Here is a 19346-nt window from a genome sequence, read left to right on the forward strand (position 1 = left end):
TGCATGCGTGGGTTTTCTCCGGGTACTCCGGTTTCCTCCCACATTCCAAAAACATGCTAGGTTAATTAGCGACTCCAAATTGTCCATAGGTATGAATGTGAGTGTGAATGGTTGTTTGTCTATATGTGCCCTGTGATTGGCTGGCTGGCGACCAGTCCAGGGTGTACCCTGCCTCTCGCCTGAAGACAGCTGGGATAGGCTCCAGCACCTCCGTCACCCTCGTGAGTATATACGGTAGAAAATGAATGAATGAATAATTTAAGTTTTGACGGGGGCTGCACGGTGAACGAGTGGTTAGCACGCAGACCTCACAGCTAGGAGACCCGAGTTCAATTCCAACCTCGTCCATCTCTGTGTGGAGTTTGCATGTTCCCCCCGTGCATGCGTGGGTTTTCTCCGGGGACTCCGGTTTCCTCCCACATTCCAAAAACATGCTAGGTTAATTGGCGACTCCAAATTGTCCATAGGTATGAATGTGAGTGTGAATGGTTGTTTGTCTATATGTGCCCTGTGATTGGCTGGTGACCAGTCCAGAGTGTACTCCGCCTCTCGTCTGAAGACAGCTGGGATAGGCTCCAGCGCCTCCGTGACCCTCGTGATGATAAGCGGTAGAAAATGAATGAATGATTTCATGACTTAGTAGTTGTCATAGGTTTTCTCATACAACACTCCTCATGTCTGGTCTTCTGAAGACGAAGAGTTCAGTTGAGGCGATCGAGCACCGAGAGATGACGGAGAAGCAGAGAGATGACAAAACGCCAGCGAGCACGGCTTGACAGTAAATGAGACTTGGAAAGAAGGAAGACACATTTTGGATCAATAGATTAACTGAGTGCTCATGTATTATGCACCAGAGCCCTGCAGCACTTGCACATAAAGCCAATGTTGGCCAAGATTGCTGTGTAAAAGCTTTATAACCGCCGGCCTGTTAACTCGCCGTCGTGTGACATGCCGGCGTGTCTGTCAAAGCGTGGTCACCATTACCCATGCATCAAACTAACCAACTCTTTCACCTGACGGGACTTGACTAAGCTCTTCGACTGCAGTAACACATTAATATAAATGAACTTTGACCTCCCTTTTTTTTACGCTCCCCGGAGCTTGATATTCCTCGACATGTGGCACGTTCCAATCCAGGGAGAGGACCAGGCATCAAACAACAGCATCACCAAGCCCTCTGGAGAGGACCGCCATTGCTCATTTGCATACAAACAAAATCCTCTGCTGTGCTGTGCTCTGTACTACAAGAATAGAGAGCTGTCAAACAAAGGCACAACAAGTAAACAAGCAAACGTTATGTATGTTCTTTCATTCAAATAAATCCTACTGCCTCTGATGTTTGCACCAGAGACGGAGAGGTAGCAACCGTGATCATGATACTCACAAGATCGCTCCGTGCTATTTTCAACCGCCGACACTAAATTATCACGAGAGAAATCGGCCATGGCGCAACAGTGATTGAGGCCAAAGACTAAAATCCCCATGCTGAAGAATATCATTACTGATAGTATCACTATGCATGTATAAAAAAGTACTTGAAGTACTTTTTGATGGGCGGCACGGCGGTCTAGTGGTTAGCGCGCAGACCTCACAGCAGGGTTCAATTCCACCCTCGGCCATCTCTGTGTGGAGTTTGCATGTTCTCCCCGTGCATGCGTGGGTTTTCTCCGGGTACTCCGGTTTCCTCCCACATTCCAAAAACATGCTAGGTTAATTAGCGACTCCAAATTGTCCATAGGTATGAATGTGAGTGTGAATGGTTGTTTGTCTATATGTGCCCTGTGGTTGGCTGGCCACCAGTCCAGGGTGTACCCCGCCTCTCACTGCAAGACAGCTGGGATAGGCTCCAGCAACCCCCGCGACCCTTGTGAGGAAAAGCGGTAGAAAATTAATGAATATTCAATATAATATTTGATATTTAATTTGTATTTAATTGATAAATAATTTGATATTTTTGTTGATTTGTTTTTATTTTTTATTGTTTTTTTTTATTTTTTTTACAAAAAAATATCTGACAAATTTCATATAATAGAGCAAAAGCAGGATAATAAGCAAGCCAATAAGCAGGCTAATACTAGCCTACTACTACTACTAGTGCACTCCAAATTGTCCATAGGTATGAATGTGAGTGTGAATGGTTGTTTGTCTATATGTGCCCTGTGATTGGCTGGCCACCAGTCCAGGGTGTACCCCGCCTCTCACTGCAAGACAGCTGGGATAGGCTCCAGCACCCCCGCGACCCTCATGAGCGGTAGAAAATGAATGAATGAAGTACTTTTTGATGGGGTAGTATTGGTCATAGCCGTGTCAGTTGTATTGGTATAGTACTACAAGGCACAGGTGTAGCAGTAGTTATTATTGTAGTTGTTAATATAGTAGTATTTATTATTGTTAATATGGGATTGGTTGTCATTTCTGTCATCATATATCAGTAGTAGTTATATTATTAATGTGAAATAAAATAAATAGTTTTGTAGTTATTGATGCAGTTCTAGTACTAGCCGTATCATAGTTACTCAATTCAGTAGTTAAAGTAGTAGTTGTAGCCATTGAAAGAATGAAATATGTCTGTGTGTGTGTTGAGGTTACACATACAGTACACAGAGCTCCAGCTGGTGCGGGCCAAGCGGGAGGGAGGGGGGGTCTTTGTGTCCCCTGTCACCCCTCAATCCCGAGGACCCCCTCCCTCATACCTACCGACTCCCCAGTCTCGCACTAACAGGATTAGAGGGCGGAAGGTGCTCGCTCGGCAGACCTCACGACGTATGCGTGAGCGACAGAATATAGACATGGTCCTTGTGTGTGTGTGGGGGGGGGGGTCGTCGTCCCCCCTCACAGGCTTTGAGAGGACGATCCCAAGGGGACGAGAGCCCGAGTGGGACTCAGAATTCATGTATGTGACCATGTGTCCAAGTATATAGACAAATGTTTCATATTGAGTGTAATTGCTAACTATATTTGTTATTTTGTATTTGATTTAAATGTGGTTGGTGTCATAGCTGTTATTGCTAATGAAGTAATGCTTCATTGTCTATGAAAAATGGAAGGAAAAACTCACAATGAGCATGTTAATGTCACGCCCTGCGTGAAGTCCTGCGTGACAGTTGGTTTATGTTCTCGGTTTAGGTTTTGGTTTCCGTTGTGAACTCTTATTTTGTAGTTTACTTCCTGTTCTGTCACGCTTCGGCATGTCAGTGTTGCGGTGAGACCCCAGGATGCTGAGAGCAGGACCAAATAGCAGATAAATAATATTTATTTCGGCTATAATTGTAGCAGCGGGAAAAAGGCAACACAACTTGCTGGCCGACAAACGATAATAATCCCACGAAGGGGAGATGCACACACCTGAACTAAATACCAACACAAATTAGAGACAGGTGTGAATGATTACGGCCACCAAGGACGACCGGACAAAACAGGAAGTAAACTACAAAATAAGAGTTCACAACGGAAACCAAAACCTAAACCGAGAACATAAACCAACTGTCACGCAGGACTTCACGCAGGGCGTGACAGTTAACCCATTGGAAATTGCAGGTGCTCAGTACTCAATATAACAGTCTAACTCACGGCGTCATCTTATAAAGAGTAAATTCATCACACAGCAACTTAACACTCAAGAGGTATACCTAATAAATATACAAAAATTTACCAATATGGGTTGGAAATAGGTAGGGGGGAAACATTCTCCAGAGGGAGGCTGACATCATTGCAGCACCCCAATTAATGCATTGCTAAGGAAGTAATGCTTTATTCTTAATGAATCTCTTTATTTGTCAATTATGAGTTATGGAAGGAAAAACTCACAATGAGCATGTTAACCCATTGGAAATTGCAGGTGCTCAGTACTCAATATAACAGTCTAACTCACGGCGTCATCTTATAAAGAGTAAATTCATCACACAGCAACTTAACACTCAAGAGGTATACCTAATAAATATACAAAAATTTACCAATATGGGTTGGAAATAGGTAGGGGGGAAACATTCTCCAGAGGGAGGCTGACATCATTGCAGCACCCCAATTAATGCATTGCTAAGGAAGTAATGCTTCATTGTTAATGAATCTCTTTATTTGTCAATTATGAGTTATGGAAGGAAAAACTCACAATGAGCATGTTAACGCATTGGAAATTGCAGGTGCTCAGTACTCAATATAACAGTCTAACTCACAGCGTCATCTTATAAAGAGTAAATTCATCACACAGCAACTCAACACTCAAGAGGTATACCTAATAAATATACAAAAATGTACCAATATCGGTTGGAAATAGGTAGGGGGAAAACATTCTCCAGAGGGAGGCTGACATCATTGCAGCACCCCAATTAATGCATTGCTAAGGAAGTAATGCTTCATTGTTAATGAATGTCTTTATTTGACAGTCAATTATGAGTTATGGAAGGAAAAACTCACAATGAGCATGTTAACCCATTGGAAATTGCAGGAGGTCAGTCCTCAATATAACAGTCTAACTCACGGCGTCATCTTATGAAGAGTAAATTCATCACACAGCAACTTAACACTCAAGAGGTATACCTAATAAATATACAAAAATTTACCAATATGGGTTGGAAATAGGTGGGGGAAACATTCTCCAGAGGGAGGCTGACATCATTGCAGCACCCCAATTAATGCATTGCTAAGGAAGTAATGCTTCATTGTTAATGAATCTCTTTATTTGACAGTCAATTATGAGTTATGGAAGGAAAAACTCACAATGAGCATGTTAACCCATTGGAAATTGCAGGAGGTCAGTACTCAATATAACAGTCTAACTCACTGCTTCATCTTATAACGAGTAAATTCATCACATAGCAACTTAACACAAAAGGTATTCCTAATAAATATACAAAAATTTACCAATATGGGTTGGAAATAGGTAGGGGGAAAACATTCTCCAGAGGGAGGCTGACATCATTGCAGCACCCCAATGAATGCATTTGCTCAGATGTAATGCATTATTGGAAAACCTTACGTTATTTGAAACTGGAGTGGACTCCCAACCTTAGGGTTGCAGGTTTGATCTTCCGTCCTCCAGTGATCATGTCGAAGTATCTTTGGTCAAGATGCTGAACCCCCGGTTGATTCTGTTGTTGCGTCATCACACGCTTTGAATGCCTTGGAGGTGGAAAAACGCAGTACAACTGAAGTAGTTACTATCACAGTTGAAATTTGTATAGTTGTTGATGTAGTAGTTGATGGTTCTGGAGTAGTTTTTGTCATGGTTGATGATTTGGTATTTGGGTTCGGGTTGAGGGGTTGCATGAAATCGAGGGTAGCAATGACGTAACAACCAGTTACTGAACATCCTCAGTTTATTTGAGTCTAATTTTATGGGGACGTCAATTTCTCATTTGCTGCTAACGTTCACCTGGACGTTTCCAGAGGGCTAAGAGGTCAACCTCTTGGATCTCGGATCGAGGAGGGGAGGCTCACCTCACCTGGTTGCCAGACGCGTGGCCGTGCGTCGGTGCTCTCATTACAGCAACGATGAAATAATTATGACTGGCGCGCCGAGACCTCATCACAGGAATATCTATTGTATTATTTATTCAGCCTGTCCCCCAGGTTGAGGGGGAGAGAACGCATATAAACTTCCTCACTCATCTTCCGCTCACTTGCCCCGGCGTTTGTGGCTCAAAGCGGAGGCTCGGCTGGTCCCTCTTTCTGCATCTTTGTTATTGTTTTTTTTTTTTTTTTTTTCTGACATCCACCAGGGGCCCTGAGGCCAGTCCAGCTTCATATTTATTTTTTCATACGCGCTCTCTTGTTGTTTTTTCATACACATGGAGCAAACGGACTACATGATGCAAAGAACGGGATTAGTAGGATACTTCAAAGACAATTTAGATGGGATTGTTTTATAATGGTTGCACTCTGGCCTGCTTAAACTCAGGACAGAGTCATGAGTGGGGGACGCGGAGGGGAGGAGGGGGTTACGGAGGGCCGACACCATCACAATAGAGGGCATTGACGAGCAGCTCCTGCAAGTGTAGGTGGTGCAAAAAAAAAAAAAAAAGGCTGACATGACAGCTGCATGATGGGGGATCAAGAGGGGAGGCGTCGCCCGAGGGGGCCACAACAGGTGAGTGATGCTCGCTGGGAGCCCGACTGTGCGGCTGCTTGGTTGGGGAGCACTGAAGTGCACCTAAGTAATTATCACTGATTGCTCTTTGAATGGGGACTATACTGTTACACAGGGGGAGTAAAAACATCACTAATTTTATGCATTTCATTCTATGCTGTTTTTATCTCATAATACAATAGTTATTAAGTTGGAATGAATCCCCTGCAAACAGCAATTCATGTAATGAGACCCAGTGCAAGAGTTTTTTTATTTGAAAAATATTTTTAATCATGTTAATATAATTTTTTGTATTTATTTGTATTTATTTTTACTTATTTTTATTTATTTTTATGTTTTATTTTTAATCCATATTTTACTTGATTTATTATGTTTTTGTGTGCTGCATCATACTTTTAATGAATATTAATTTTTAATAATTATTCACTCTTTATACTTAATTTTCTTACATGTAATGAAGAGTCACTCATGTAATGAGACCCAGTGCAAGAGTTTTTGTTATTTAAAAAATATTTTTAATCATGTCTAATTGTTATATATTTTTTGTATTTATATTTATTCATATTTGTTCATTTATATTTATTTTTATTCATTTTTAATTCATATTGTACTTGATATTTATTATGTTCTTTGTGTGCTGCATCATACTTTTAAATAATATTAATTTCTGATAAATTACTAATAATTATTCACTCTTTATTCTTAATTTTCTTACATGTAATGAAGAGTCATTCATGTAATGAGACCCAGTGCAAGAGTTTTTTTCATTTAAAAATATTTTTAATCATGTCTAATTGTTATATATTTTTTATTTATTATTTTTTATTAATTTCTATTAATTTTTATTTTTAGTAATTTTTTAGTAATTTCTTAGTAATTTTTTAGTATTTAAAAAAAAATTAATTTGTATTCATTTGTATTCATTTTTTTCATTTTTAATTCATATTTTACTTGATATTTATTTATTATGTTTTTGTGTGCTGCATGATACTTTTAATGAATATTAATTTCTGATAAATTACTAATAATTATTCACTCTTCATACTTAATTTTCTTTCATGTAATGAAGAGTCATTCATGTAATGAGACCAAGTGCAAGAGTTTTTTTTTATTTGAAAAAATATTTTTAATCATGTCTAATTGTTATATATTTTTTTGAATTTTTTTGTATTTATTTTTAATTCATATTTTACTTGATATTTATTTATTATATTTATTGTGTGCTGCATCATACTTTTAATGAATATTAATTTCTGATAAATTACTAATATTTATTCACTCTTTGTACTTAATTTTCTTACATAATAAGGTAACCCAAATGTTGCTTCATGTTCGGGTATTCATTGGACACTGACTTATTATTTCAATTAGGTGTGCTGTCTGACCCGACGACCGCTCCAAGGACGCCATCGCGGCCTCTGGGGGTTCGTCTTCTGTGAAAGTACATGGCATCCTCTCCGAAAGACATTCCTGGGATTATTTGTAATCAGAGCTCCATGATGTTTTTCACCTATGGAGCAATTCACACCATTTCAACTAACGTGTTGACAACCAGCTGATTAGCGGCAACACATTAGCGACCAAGTGAGAAAGCCGAGCGGGCCCCGGTGAGACGCTATGGGTGCCGCTCGGTGGGGGTGAAGGAGAGCGCGGGCCATTAATAATGCAGCATGTTTCCGTGGTAACTGCCTGGCAACCACACACACACACACATATATCGCTCGCATCCTGTATGTGGAAGAGAAATGAAAGGAACGATTGGCGTGAAATATTTGGAGGTATGGGGAGGAATTAAATTTAGAAATGACAGGATGAAAGGGAGCAAAACTGTCATAAGATCATACATAAACAAGCTTGTTGTTATCAAAACTAAATTGACTGACATCACTAAAGTTACACAAGAGTCTTTCATTGTGGTTAACTTTTTTTTTGTATCTCCATCAAAACTGTCAAAAGCGAAATAAATAAGGAGAATCACCTCCACATTATATCACTAATATGTTACATGGTTTTATTGTTCTTATATCCTAATGTGGACAGTGGTTGACTTCTTTTTACACTTGAATGACCATTCAAAATGTTCATTTCCGCCATGCAGCTGTTTTTGAATGGCCCGCGGCACATTCTAATTATATAATTTAAGAAAATAACAAACATTTAAGTACACATATGAAAAAAAAGTTACACTTTTTTGTGAATAATATGATGAAAAAAATGTTTTTTTTTGTTGAGAGTTGAAATATTAAAACATTTTTTTAAGTCATAATAAACAACGGGCTGGCAACCAGTCCAGGGTGTACACCGCCTCTCGCCCGAAGACAGCTGGGATAGGCTCCAGCACCCCTCGTGAGGATAAGTGGTAGAAAATGAATGAATGAACAAAAATTAAAGTCAACATATGAAAAGAGAATATTTTATGAGAATATGATGAAAAAAATGCCTTTTTTGTTGTAGAGAGCTGAAATATTAAATAAAACATTTTTTTGTTGTAAGTCATAATAAACAACGGGCTGGCAACCAGTCCAGGGTGTACACCGCCACTCGCCCGAAGACAGCTGGGATAGGCTCCAACACCCGTTTTGACCCTCGTAAAGATACATGGTAGAAAATGAATGAATGAACAAAAATTTAAGTCAACATATGAAAAGAAATTTGTTGTAATGTAACTAGAAAAAAGTCACACTTTTATGAGAATAATATGATGAGGAAAAATTATATCTTTTTTGTTGTAGAGAGTTGAAATATTAATTTTTTTTGTAAGTCATAATCAACAACGGGCTGGCAACCAGTCCAGGGTGTACACCGCCTTTCGCCCGAAGACAGCTGGGATAGGCTCCAGCATCCCCCGCGACCCCTGTGAGGATAAGCAGTAGAAAATGAATGAATAATAAACATTTTTGGAAAATTTTTGGAAAATTTGACAAAAGTTTTAATGTTACTTGAATCAAGGCCAAAGTCATATGAGAATAAAGTCAAAATTATGAGAAGAAAACGGAGTAAGTTGACACACTAAAAAATTCAAAATTAAGCAGAAATGGAAAATGCATTTTTAGGAATTTTTACACAAAAAAAATACCCAAAGTTAAAATTCATAATAGGCTTTTTGTCACGGTCGGGCTCGAGAGCTTTACGGTTCGACCCCAGGATGCAGAGAACAGGACCAAATGCAGGTAAACAATATTTATTTCTCACAATAATTGCAACAGCAGGATAAAACAACTCAGGAAGACAAACGAACAAATGATAACGACCCCCACATCGGGAGAAGCGCACACCTGAACTAAATAGACCGACAAATTAGGGACAGGTGTGGGTCATAAGCACAACCAAGGCAGACAAGGCAAAACAGGAAGTCAAATACAAAATAAGAGCATCAAACTAAAGCCCAGAGAGGGAACAAAAACAAACTGTCAAGTGGGACCCTACACAGGGCGTGACACTTTTTCCACCTATATCACAAATGTAGTTATTTTTACTGGAAAAATATGTAATAAATATTTTTTTTAGCACATCTTCACAAAATATCAAAGTGTCTTTGATTTTTCTTTTGTGAAAATATTGGAAAAATATCGGACTTTCAGTAAAATTGTGGGGAAATATTTATTTATTTTATTTTATTATTATTTTTCTTTTAATTGGTATTATTTTTTTATACTTTTATTGCTTTGCTTCTTGTTTTTAATATTTTAATATCTATTTTACTATTTTATTTCTCATTTGATCTTTTAGTTTTGGATTAAATCAATTTGTACCTTTATTTATTGTATTTATTGTATTTTATTTTAACTTTTATTTTATATAAAATAAGCAGCACTTTGGAAACTCTGTTTATAAAATGTGCTATATAAATAAAGTGGATTGGATTGGATTCAAAATATTAAGAAAGTCAAGGTCAAAAGTGGAATTTTACATGTTTTCAGTTATATGATGAAGGAAATTAAATAATTAAACTTAAATAATTTAACTAAAATTAACTTAACTTAAATAAATAACTTAAATAATCTTAAATAATTTACCCCTCAGTGGTAACAAGGTGTTTCTTCAGGCTGAAGCATTTTCTCCGTTTAAAATTAGTCTTTTGTCTACTTAAATATTTAATATTTATCATTTTATATTAAATCCGCACCAAAAGGGAAGCACCTGGGGTGTTTTGGTCACAGGCCGCTTGGTCCTAAAGCTAATATTTACCAAACCCTGTGGAAATGTTGAAGAATGTCAGCGTTTAAAACATTCATCATTGCGCTCCACCTCTCTCGTTTGCACCGGTGAATTATTTAACGTTCACCGATTTGGCAATTATTCAAACGATGGGTCATCCTGCTTGGTTTTTGCAGGCCCTTTTTTTTTTTAATCTGCTGAAGGACTCTTAAGGACTTTTTAAAACATGACATTCTAAGTAAGTGGCATGAAATCCAAAATGAGTCCTGTTTGAAACCCTAGAAGGTAAATTATATAATACGTAACAAAGATCATGTCTCTGGTGGAGACCTTCATGGACTGGTCTCTGATAAATACTTGATGTTGTGATGGTAGCTCTCTAGTAACGCTTTGCATCCATGTGTGTGTGTGTGTGTGTGTTATACCGTTTCCTAATGGAGGGGGGGGTCACACAACTTAGTCAGGGTGATCATGTTATTGATTGTCAGACCAGTCGAGGTGCAACAATCATCATAAATAATTCTTCCATCCAGAATAAACCACGTGTCATCCGTCTGTATGTCTCTTCCCCTTGAAGAGGAAATGCATTTTTTATGTTTTAACTTGACCTTAATTTAAGTCTTACAAGAGAGATGTCTTATTTACAAGCTCTTGGCTGGGAAGCAACAGATGCATGCCGAGCATTTGGGATGTACACGGATGTACACGGGCTAATGGCTGCGACTAGCGGTATGTGTGTGTGTGTTTACCGTAATTTGTGGTGGGAAGCAATGCATGAATGGAAGCCGGTAAATATATATTTTAAAATTCTAAACTTGTATTAGTAGTTTTGTATTGTTTTGTAGATTTCTTACCTACCTTTTGGGTGTTAGTTTGCTGTGTGACGATTCTAGTGTTCTATCTAAGACGTTTTAGTGTGGAAATTACATTAAAATCATTTTCCAATAGAACTTAACAGCCTTCAGCTAGTGTAATATATCATTGATTAAGGAATTCAAAATCTTGTGTATTTTTTTTAATGCTCAAATTTTGCCAAAATGTTCATTGGTTAATCATGCAAAAATATTGCTGGTATATGCCCAAATACTGCATTTTCCATTTTTAAATTCTAAACTTGTATTAGTACTTGTTTTGTATATTTCTTACCTACCTTTTGGGTGTTAGTTTGCTGTGTGACGATTTTAGCCTTCTATCTAAGAAATATTTAACACATACTAAGTAGCAATGTGTACACTGGAAATTACGGTAAAATAATTTTCCAATGGAACATAAGAGCCTCCGGCTAGTGTAATATATCATGGATTAAGGAATTCAAAATCTAGTGGAATTTTTTTATGCTCAAATTTTGCCAAAATGTTTGTTGGTTAATCGTGCAAAAATATTGCTGCTATATGCCCAAATACTGCATTTTCCATTTTTAAATTCTAAACTTGTATTAGTACTTGTTTTGTAGATTTCTTACCTACCTTTTGGGTGTTAGTTTGCTGTGTGACGATTTTAGCCTTCTAGCTAAGAAATACTTAAGACATAAGTAGCGACGTGTACACTGCAAATTACGGTAAAATAATTTTCCAATGGAACTTAAGAACCTTCAGCTAGCGTAATATATCATGGATTAAGGAATTCAAAATCTAGTGGAATTTTTTTTATGCTCAAATTTTGCCAAAATGTTTGTTGGTTAATCATGCAAAAATATTGCTGCTATATGCCCAAATACTGCATTTTCCATTTTTAAATTCTAAACTTGTATTAGTACTTGTTTTGTAGATTTCTTACCTACCTTTTGGGTGTTAGTTTGCTGTGTGACGATTTTAGCCTTCTATCTAAGAAATATTTAAGACATAAGTAGTGATGTATACACTGGAAATTACGGTAAAATAATTTTCCAATGGAACTTAAGAAACTTCAGCTAGTGTAATATATCATGGATTAAGGAATTCAAAATCTAGTGGAATTTTTTTTATGCTCAAATTTTGCCAAAATGTTTGTTGGTTAATCGTGCAAAAATATTGCTGCTATATGCCCAAATACTGCATTTTCCATTTTTAAATTCTAAACTTGTATTAGTACTTGTTTTGTAGATTTCTTACCTACCTTTTGGGTGTTAGTTTGCTGTGTGACGATTTAAACTTCTATCTAAGAAATATTTAAGACATAAGTAGTGACGTATACACTGGAAATTACGGTAAAATAATTTTCCAATGGAACTTAAGAAACTTCAGCTAGTGTAATATATCATGGATTAAGGAATTCAAAATCTAGTGGAATTTTTTTTATGCTCAAATTTTGCCAAAATGTTTGTTGGTTAATCATGCAAAAATATTGCTGCTATATGCCCAAATACTGCATTTTCCATTTTTAAATTCTAAACTTGTATTAGTAATTGTTTTGTAGATTTCTTACCTACCTTTTGGGTGTTAGTTTGCTGTGTGATGATTTTAGCCTTCTATCTAAGAAATATTTAAGACATAAGTAGCGATGTGTACACTGCAAATTCCGGTAAAATATTTTCCAATGGAACTTAAGAACCTTCAGTTAGTGTAATATATCATGGATTAAGTAATTGAAAATCTAGTGGAATTTTTTTTATGCTCAAATTTTGCCAAAATGTTTATTGGTTAATTATGCAAAAATATTGCTGCTATATGCCCAAATACTGCATTTTCCATTGTGATGGCAAACAGGCTAAAAAAAAAACAACATTGCATCACTTCCTCCCTACTATACACATACATAGTGGATGATCAAAGGAAAACACACATTAGTCGCATGCAGCTGAGCGGTTTGAAGAGAAAAGAGGCGGGATTACAGGCTAGCAGAGGGGTACAAAAAAAAAAAAAAAAAAAGAACCAGTGAGACGAGAGGGATAAAAGCGTCTCTAAGCGTTTCTCTGCTCGTGTGAAGTCTGTTGCTCGGCCATGTGGGATAACCCTGCCGCTGCCGCCGGTTAGAAGCCTTTGAGATGACTTCATCCATATTGCATCGTCTTTACCATCAGGGAAAAAGATGGAAGTAAAGCCAAAGATATACGGTACTTTTAACCGAGAGCGAATTGGGAAGAATGGAAAAGGAAGGATATTTAAGAACAGAGAGAAGCCTTTATGCTAAATGACAACACTTCTGTCCCAGTATAGGCGCCCCGGGGCAGGCAGAGACCCGAGTCATTGAAATGAAGGGGGGGGGGGGGTGCATGTCAGAAAATATACACACATGCATTCACAAAGTGTTCCTGGTAGCATCACAGAAGACCCCTTTACCATCATAAATGGGTCCCATCATAAATTTGAGAGAATGACACTTTAATAGTCCTTAAAGTCACAGTAAAATAGGGCTCTTGTCTTCAGCTTCTTTACATCAAATATTGTATTAGGGCTTATGTGCACTATTAATTATTTGGCAATTTATTTCAATGTAAAACTCCATTATGTTCTCTGCAATCAGATGACGATGTGTCCAAACATTTTCCAGCGATGGCCACTTTTATATTTTGTAGATATGCTAAAAAGTTTGATATTTCAGGAAGTAAGTGCATCTGCGCTTTGTGATAAAAGTGAAAAAGTTTGTGTTATTCGTATGAATTTTGGTCTCCTTTTTTCTTTTTTTTTCCAAAAATTTCCAAATATTTCAACTTTCTTCTTAAATAATTTTGGTCATTTTTTTTTCATAATATTATTACTTTATGTGCATATTGTTTTGACTTTTTTTTTCCATATTATAACTTTTCCCCAATTTAATTTTCCAAAAAAGTTACTTTTTGTTTTATTGGTTTCTCATAATATTACAACTTTTACAAAATAACATTTGTTTATAATTCCAAGTAAATTTTTGAAATGATTTCTCATTGTAATATGATATTTTTCTCTCAATATTTTGACTTTATTCTTAAAAAAGATACCGCTGTTTTTTCATTGTTGCCCCCCCCCCCTAACTATTTCAACTTTCTTTGGTCAAATGTTCTTCTAGTAATTATGAATTTATTACTTACTTTGACGCCATCGCTTATTCCGCAACCTAATTTTTTTCAAAATTGCAAATTTGCTGTATGCATTAATGTTTCAACTTTATAACTTTATAAAATTACATTGTTTTTACTCATAATAGTTCAACATTATTCTCATAAAATTGTATTTCTTTTAACTTTCTTCTTTTAATATTTTGACTTTATTCTTGTTTCTGCTTCTGTTTTTGCTGTTGCTTTCTTGTCAAATAAAATTTTTTGAATGTGCCACAGGCTCAAAATGGCCCTGAGGCCACACTATGGGCACCCCTGCCATAGGAAATAGTCAAAATAATCTGTTCCAGCATCAAACTATCACCATCATAAAACCTTCATTAACTTTACAGGCAGTGTTTTGAATAACATTGTCATACAAGTGTAAAAAGAAGTCTGTATAAAAAAAAAAGCTGATACAATTTGGACCTTAACCAACATTTTTAGGGAAAACTATGCCTAAAAAAAATCAAACAAAACTTGGGCGTTCTCATTGTCATCACGCGAGACCGGTCATGGCAAGGATGTGTGATGGTAACCATAGAAACATGCTTGAAACACAGTGAGGAATGTTAAAAATAGGGATGTCTGATATTGGCATAAAAATGCGACATCCTTATCGTTTTTTTTTTCTATCAGGAAAACCGATATTAAAAGAAGGCGGTATACAACATGCGTCTTCAGTCCATGTCATGTTACATACAGTAAAAAAATCGGTATCGGAAATTGGAAGTTGGACAATATCGTTTTTTTGGCCAAAAAAAAAGCCAATATCGGACATCCTTAGTTAAAATCGGTCAGCTATGAAGCCGTTGTGGGGATCTACGCATGTCCATGTGGACCCGGTCTGCGCAACAATCTGGTAATCTGCAGGTTTTATGAATTGGTTAGCATCGTAACAAAGTCGTGACCCAGCGACGATAGAATATGCGGAAAGTTGGGGGTGGGGGGGGTGCAATGTTGGTGGGAAGATGGTGGGAGGGACGACGGGGATGATGGCCTCTTTAGTGGTTGTGTGATCTCAGCCACCAGTTCCACAGCTGGTGCACCAGCAGGCAGCCCAGCCTGGCCATATGCTGCCTGGGCTGCTCCCATTGCTCCCATTATCCTCAGCGGAGCCACACTACCCTCCCCTCCCCCACCACCACCACCCCAAACCCACTCATCATAACCCCAAACCACAAGCGCTCGCAGCCGCTGCTATTATTGCTTATTATTATTGTCATTTGATATCTATTGCATTGGATTGTAGCATACATTTTTTTGGAATGTACCATATACAATATATATGGTGTAGGTTGAATAATCCTTAAATAATATTATAATTATAATCCTTAAATTTATAATGAAATAAATAACATCTATATCCAGATACACTCCAAAAAGTACAGTATACGTTGTACAAAGTTTTGTTTGGTTCAAGTTTAATTTTCCCATAATAATAAATAATAAAGGTATTTAAGCTAAAAAAAAAAAATTAAGAATTCTTAAAATATCCTTGTTCTGTCTCCCATCTCACCCTCGTACTCGTTTTCATGCATTTTACAGTTTCCCCGCACCCTCCCTCCTTCGCCTTTTTAGCCTCAAGGCTTTTCTCAAGTCTTGGAGTCCTATTAGCCTCAACGCTAGCCCTCCCCTTGCTATATTACACCCCATACCACCCACCCCCACCCCTCTCTCGTCCGCCCTGTGTGGGCCCCCACCCCGTCGAACGCTTGGAGTCGGCTACAGTTTCACAAGTCTCACTGCTGTCACCTTTCCACTCAGCTTCAACGCATACATAAAGATACGTTTTAATGGTTTTATAATAATTGGTCACTGTAAAATCCATTGATCGGACCTTTTGACTATGAACTTGGTTTTCGATAACGTTCAGGATCAATCGTTTGTTTTTATTTCGATGAAGGTTAAATAGGTTTTGTTAATAATTGTGACTGAAACAAAAATAACGGAACAATCTTTGAATCTGAATTTGCGGATCGGGAAGTTTGGGTCGTGATGAAAAGTCGATGAATTTGTTGGACGGTCAAAGCAAAGTTAGAGACCGCATTCAGCATCCGTTCAAAACTATCTTCAGGGTGAAAGTCCACCTGGATTCTTTGGTTTTGGTTTCATCCAAAGCATGACTGGGGTGAAAACAATCTAATACACAAAGCACATCTGTAGTATCAGATCCTACTACGGTTATACTAATACATAACTCTTATCCATGTCCGACTCACAACAATTCAGGATCCAGGACCTGATCAATTTTTTTGTCCGATGGTATTACCGAGGAATTCTACCAAATTCCATAAAGAATGCATAAAAAAACTGTCTGGATTCATGGTCTAAAAATTTATAAATTTGTACGGTCAAACCAAATTAAATTCCTGAAAAACCTTTAGATACCGACATTCATATTTTGAATGTGATACACAATCGGAGAATTTGTTCTACGGGCACACTACACACAAAATTTGATTAAAATTTAATACAAAACTTAAAATAACGTAATTCTTTGTTGTGGACTGGTTCCAGCGTGATCAGTTCGTACAGCTATCATGCTTATTTACATATGACATATTTACATATGAAATTCTGAAATTTGTTCAAAATGTATTTAGGTTTATGCTAACATATGATCTGCATACTGATTCCAGGTCTGGATGCCACATTGGAAAAGTCATTACCGTATTTTCAGGACTATAAATCACACTTTTTTCATAGGTTGGCTGTTCCTGCGACTTATACTCCAGAGCGACTTATAAATGAAAAAAGTGTTTATGTTACATAAACACTGGACACCTTTTCTGTTCATGTTTATTTTTTGTGTAGCTGAATAACCATTGTGTTAGCATATCTTACACCTATTCAGCCTGTTCTCTATTCTTTTATTGTTAGAACTTGCCTTCCAACGGGACGTAATGTTTTGGTCAAGTAGTTTGTAAAATAAATTACCCGCAAAAAATGCGACTTATACTCCAGTGAGACTTATGTATGTTTTTTTTATACCTAATTATGCATTTTTGGTCTTGTGCGACTTATACTTTGGAGCGATTTATAGTCCAGAAAATACGGTAATCAACTGAAAAAAGAATCATTACTGTCAAAATACAGTATTTTCCAGATTATAAGTTGCACTTTTTTTCATAGGTTGGCTGTTCCTGTGACTTATACTCCAGAGCGACTTATGTATGTTTTTTTATACCTAATTATGCATTTTTTGACTTGTGCGAATTTATAGTCCAGAAAATTCGGTAATTCGTTTTTATGACCACGCCAAATCTACACACCAAATACCTTTTATCATCAGTATAATCAGGAATCCTGATCCGGTTTCCGGTCCCCGATCAAGTCCCCCTTCACACATTACCCCAAGCCAGCACACACTGACTGACTGAGTGCACCTGATACTTCAGGCTGCGGTTTCCGGGGTCAGGCCCGCCTCTCTCTGGTCGACTCGGGACGCCGAGGCGGTCGGGGATGTTGTGCGTATGCGTTGGTGTTTGTTTGCTCCAAGCGGCACGACGACAAAAAAGGATCGGGTTTCTGCGAGGAAGAAGAGAAGAAAGTCGGAGTCAAATATGACACCTCATCTCGGAGTCATACTCCCCCCACCATTTGAGAAACCCCAGTACACACACACACACACACACATACACACTCAGTGAGACTCCCAACTCTAATAAATATTTCAAACGTGGAAAGTTTAGTAAACAAAGGTGTGTGTGTGTGTGTGTGTGTGTGTGTGTGTGCTGTGTGTTTCTATAAAGAGGTGAGAAGTTACCCAAGAGACGGCAGCCTATCAGGGGAAAAGGTTATAAGTGTGTGTAACAGACTGATTCCATATGTGTGTGTGTGTGTGTGTGTGTGTGAGCAAAAACATCACAACTAAAGCTTGAATTGAATTACGGTAGCGTTATATTTAAACCGTCTTGTCATGGATAATATCGTTACCATGACAACACACCAATGGCAAAAACTAGATAATGTTCATTTCTTGTAAGTTCTTGCCCGTGTAGCTTGCAGCCGTGTGACAACAAGACGACCAAGAGAAAGAACCAGAGCTCAAAGTCACAATGATGGCAAAGGTCAAAGGTCAGAGCAGGATGAATTGGCTGTGTTTTGCGCCGTGTCACGTTGTCAACTTTTTTTTTTTTTTTTTTTTTCCGCTCATTGAACGAGGAAATCGTGAGTAAAGTGGGAGCGATCCTCATAAATCTTTAAGCGAGCTTTGTTTCGCCTCGGCGTATGTAATTAATACATAATTAATATTTAAAGATCGACTCGTTTATCAAATTTAATTTCGGCACCGCGACGAGAAAAACAAACACGAAACGGAGGAAGCGTGGCTTGATTGTTGTGTGTTGTTTGTTTTTTTTTTTTGTGGGGGGGGGTGATGAGAAGAAAGAAAGGAAGGCGGGGAAGTGAAATTAACGCTAATGAGGAAGAAATGAGGCGGCGTCCTAATGAGCCGACTCCAGTCCCTCAGGTGGATGAAGCTAATGCATCTTACCTGTGTTCAGAAAGCCTGCTTTTAGTTTAGCAATTTAAATATTTTTTTTTTCATTTTGTTATACTTATATTTTATTCATACTGATGGGAATAATAATACCTGTTCAAGTTTTCATACAGTAAAAAAACAAAAAACAAGTGTTCCGATCAATCCACCAGTTAAATCGTCCGATATCAATACTACTATCTGTGAGAGCTACTTTTACAAAATAAAAAAAAGAGCCCAGAGCAACTCATTTTAGTTAGTAACATTTATTTGCATAGCTTATTTCAAACCCAAATAAAGCCAATATGATTGTTCTACCAGAACATGAACAAAATGTTGGTATAACAACTCACGTTTTGTACTTCACAATGTATTTATATCAAGTATTCTTACATATTAACTGAAAAACTGAGTTAAAAAGCAGGTTTGCCCGTATCTGCTGGGCCCCTCCAGCTGCAACCGCTGCCTTCTAGAGTGCAGATACAGCCGAGCTGGGGAAGCGGTGACACTGACATGCATCTAAAATTAATGTAATAGTACAAAAAAAAAAAATCAGAAGAAGAAGAATTAATTCATTCATTCATTTTCTACCGCTTATTTTCATGAGGGTCGCTAGCCAATCACAGAGC

Source organism: Doryrhamphus excisus, linkage group LG21 (assembly GCF_037039965.1).
Source record: "Doryrhamphus excisus strain RoL-2023G ecotype Guam linkage group LG21, RoL_Dexc_Guam_v1.1, whole genome shotgun sequence".
Taxonomy (NCBI): domain Eukaryota; kingdom Metazoa; phylum Chordata; class Actinopteri; order Syngnathiformes; family Syngnathidae; genus Doryrhamphus; species Doryrhamphus excisus.